General features: G+C 42.0%; 1 pseudogene; it reads left to right on the top strand.

Annotated features, from left to right (window-relative positions):
- Positions 1–894: 894 nt before the first annotated feature.
- Positions 895–1,606, top strand: LOC102814131 (annotated as a pseudogene).
- Positions 1,607–4,614: the final 3,008 nt, after the last annotated feature.

Below are 4,614 nucleotides of genomic sequence, written 5' to 3'. Positions count from 1 at the left end.
TATTCATATTTACCACATTAGAAATGAAAACTGAGACATTTAAAAACATCATTAATTTTTTAAAAATGACAATTGTTGTTGTTGTTGTTGTTGCTAAGTACCATCGAGTCGGTCCATAGCAGCCTGTGTTGTGTTTCCGAGGAGCGACTGGTGAGCTGGAACCGCCGACATTTTGGTTCAAACAGACTTTTCTGTCCAGCGCATTAACCCACAGCACCACACCAGGGCACCCTAAAAATGGCAATAGTAAACTCATTATGTGGAAACTTAAAAACCATATTTTTATAAAACAATAACTACGAGTATTTTTGAAAACCAAAAATTAGAAAGTGGTATAGTATTTTACATTCTTTCAAATTTTTTAAACGTTTGGGATTGGTATATGTATTTCTGCATTCTGTCTGCTGCAATATCACCTGGCATATAACCTCTGGAAAGGTTCACTGTGCATTTGTGAAGCATGAAGGTGAAAAACACATGTATTGTCTTGGTATCATTATGAAAATAATTTTGATTTCCGGGACTCCCTGAAAAGATCTTGGGTAACTCCCAAGGGTCCAAGGATTACATTTTGGAATTGTTCGTTTAAAGAGTTGTTAACTATTTTTCTTACTCAACATTTTGTTTTTCTTTTTCATGACCTTTCAATTTTGGTTTTGCATCAAACATAAGACAATTCAAACTCAAACAAAATTATGCAGTCAGAATTTAATGTTTATTGACGGAATTCCATATGATAAATTGGTAGCTTTGTAAAAATCACTATATTGAACTTCCATGCGTATAACTTCATTGTTTTCTCTGATGCTGTGCACTCATCTTTCTTGTTCTTCTGACCAACTGGATTGCAATTTCTCTAATAAAAAATTAAATTTTAGTTGCAACCCATCTGACATGAGAGTTCTGAAGCAGGCAAGGCTCCAGCTACGAGTGCCAATAGCTCAAGCATCTGCCCTGCCCTCACGTACAGGTATCTCCTGGGACAACTGGCACAGATGCTGCAAGACCAGGAGCAAGAGAAGACTCAACCACAGGAAGCAGAAGTATGAGTGGGACTTCTGGCTGCCAGCACTGAGACCGTCCCACGCTCACACACAGTTTGTGTCAGAAGAGGCAACAAGAAGTATTGGGCCTTAAGGTTGGATGTGGGGAACTTCTCGGGATGCTTTCTCTGAGTTTTGTACCCACGAAACGAGGCTCATCAATGTTGTCTACAATGCATCCAATTATGATGTGATGTGCACCGAGACCCTGGTAAAGAACTGCATCCATCTTGCTGTTGACAGCACACTGTAGCGGAAGTGCTATGCATCCCACTATGCACTGTCCCTGGGCCGCAAGAAGGGAGCCAAATTGACAGCTGAAGAGGAAGAGATGTTAAACAGAAAAGCAATAAAAGAAAATTCAGGAAAGAAATGATGAAAGGAAGAAGAATAGAAAAATCTACAGCTTTGCACATGTATTGTTTCATGACCAGGCCAGTGGGCCAGACCAAGCTAGAGGCCAAGGAGCCGGAGTTCTCCCTGAGGAAAATCAAGGCCTGGAAAGACAAATAAATCCTCCTGCCTCCCATCCAGCAAATGCTTATTCTAAAATAAATAAATAAATGAAATTTTCATGATCTGAGTTGTTGTGAAGTGTTGTTGAGTCCCTGCATGACCTTGCAGTTCAAACCCACTGTGTGGTCAAGTACTTATCCTACAGCGCCACACCAAGAGTCCTGTGTTAATGGAGGGCAAAGTGGACATACAGGGCATGGCTTTGATGCTACACTCCATCATCATACCGATTCCCTGCTTTCTGCATGGTGTGTCTGCTAAGTGGTTGAAACTGCTAGATGCTGGGCATATTAAACTTGTAGACAAAATGGTTTCATCCCTAAACTCATACTCTGTGGAGAGCATAGACTTAAACACCAGGAATCACAAGGTAAGAAGCCCTAGTGGCACAATGGTTAAGCACTTGGCTGCTAACTGAAAGGTCAGTGGTTGGAGCCTACCAGAAGCAACATGGGAGAAAAATATGCTTCAATAAAGACTGGTTTTGTTTTTGCTAAGTGCCCTAGAGTCCATTCTGACATGCAGTGACCCTGTATAGGGTTTCCGAGGAGTGGCTGCTGAGTTTGAACCACTGACATTGTGGTTCAAACCAACCTTGTGGCCCAGTGCTCATCCTACAGTGCCGCATCAAGATTCCTCCATAAAGATGGCAGCTTTGGAAACCCTAAAGGTCAGTTCTACTCTGTTCTATCGGGTCTCTATGAGTCAGAATAGACTTGATACCAGTGGGATTCTTTAAATCACAATATGTTAAGAGGAGAGAGAAGACCCAAGTTCTTCAGGAGAAACTTGTGGTGACATACGCTGTGTGACACAGGGCAAGGAACTTCTTGCTGAAGACAGTGGCAGGTGGCTAGTGATGTCTAGCCCTTTTTCTGTCCTAAGAGGCCCTTTAGATCATTCAGATAACAAAGATTTCTTGTGCTTCATGGTGAGCAGAAAGCCTATCACCTACCGGTTAACTGTGAAAGTTTTCATTCTTCTGGGGACTGAACATAAGCTGGATGAGTTGAGCATGTGGTGGGTGGGTGGGTGAATAGTTGGGGGTGTGGAGAAAGCAGGAATTTATAGCTACAGACACAAATGGTGGTAGGACGGGGGTGGGCAGGAGCTGACAAGGAGCAGGACAGTGGACAAAGTAGCTCCTTTTCACATCATGCTTTAGTTCAGACACCACCAATGTACCAGGTCCTAGTCATGTCCCAGGCCCTGGACATTTATCTGTAAGTATACTGAGCACCGCGGGAGAAAGATGAGTCTTTCTACTCGCGTAAAGATTTACACCCTCGGGAACTCTGTACAGGGTCGCTATGGGTCGGAACTGACTCAACGGCACTTAACAACAACAACAACATACTGAGCACCATCTGTGTAGCAATGTGCAAAGTGCTACAGTTAGGATGATGAGCCAGTAGTCTATGCAATTTAGTGCATGGAGTATAGTAGTAAAAGGCTTAGCCATTAGTTAAATAATTATATGAATGGTGGTGGTGGTCGTGATGTGCCGTGGAGTCAGTTCTGACTCATAGCGACACTGTACAGGGTTTCCAAGGCTGTAAATGTTTACGGAGCAGAAAGCCTCATCTTTCTCCTGCGGTGAAATTCTCATACTGAAATTTTCAGTGCTGAATTCTCATACATGTAACTATTACTTTTTGAGCAAAAAATTTTGCCAAATGGAGATTGTGGCAACTCCATATGATAAACACTGGACTGGGAATCACAGTGTTGGCTGTTTGAGCCCACCAGGCACTCGGCAGGAGAAAGATGAGGCTTTCTGCTCCCGCAAAGATACACAGCCTTGGAAACTCTTATAAAGAGTTTCTATGAGTCAGAATTGACACAACAGCACATAACAATAACATTTATTTGCCAAATAGGGCTATTATTATTATTTCTATGTTCCAGATGTGGAAACTAGGTTTCAGTAAATAGCCCTGTAACTTGGCAGACTTGAACAGTGGGTTCTTAGCCACCACCATGCAGTAAATGAATCACCAGAGAATAGACCATCTGCTGGGTCTTTGTCCCTGCCTGTCTTCATTAGAGGTGGCCGAAGTGAAGTTCACTGTTGGGTCTGAGCAGGCAATTGAAGCCATTGTCCTAAAATAAGGTATGCATGAGGTGTTTCCTTGACTATTGAAGACAATTGTAAATATGTGATGTGAAGTGACAAAAAAAAAGAATGAAGAAAACTAGAGGCGGCAGCTACAAGGAGAAGTGAATTTTTAACAGCATCAAAGCTACAGAAATAACATAGACGGTAAATTCTGAGAAGCTAATGATTTTCTTTCTTTCTTGTATTTTTGTCAGTACAACAAAGTGTCCTGACAAATGTGTTTTAAATTGTCCTTGAGTTGCTTTTAAAATCACAACCAAGGAAGAAATCTGCCAAAGGAAGCACTTCCCTTTGGAAACAGCCCAGGTTTTCTAGTCCTCAGTCTAAGAAAGGTGTTTTCCTGAGAAGGAAGCTGGAGGCAGAAGAACAGGAAATGTTTGGACAGCAGTGACTCTCTGCTCTTCCGCTTGTCACAGGGCTTCCCTGGTTCCCTTCAAGCAAGCTTGTTTCATTGTCAATAGCACAGTGACACCAGATCACAGTGGTTGGCTGGCGTCTCCTGGCCTTTGTGGCTCTCTTGCAGTTACAGGGCTCTGGGAACACTGACGCACCGGACACTTGTCCTGTCCACTGTCAACTGCTCATTACAGAGCATGCGTGGTAAATATCTGATCTTTTATTTTCAGTGGTGAAAAAACAAGTGAGAGGGAGCCAGATAAAGCCATTGAGCAACACTCTCATATATATATATATATATATATATGAGATATATATATAAACTTTTATTGTGAATTGGGTGAAGGTTTACGGAGCAGATCATCAGTTTCGCATTCAACAAATCATATACTTTGCTTCATTACATGGTTACAAGCCTCTCCATGTATCAAGAGTTAACAGCATTTGCCTTTATTCACTTAACTATTATATTCTTCCCTGTGTCTCCCACTACCTTCATCTTTCCTCTACTAACCTCCCTCTTGTTGTATATTGTCTGCC

The sequence above is a fragment of the Chrysochloris asiatica genome, unplaced genomic scaffold (assembly GCF_000296735.1).
Source record: "Chrysochloris asiatica unplaced genomic scaffold, ChrAsi1.0 scaffold00015, whole genome shotgun sequence".
In the NCBI taxonomy this organism is placed as follows: Eukaryota; Metazoa; Chordata; class Mammalia; order Afrosoricida; family Chrysochloridae; genus Chrysochloris; species Chrysochloris asiatica.
The sequence above is the reverse complement of the archived record's forward strand: the minus strand, read 5'-3'. Positions and strand labels throughout refer to the sequence as shown.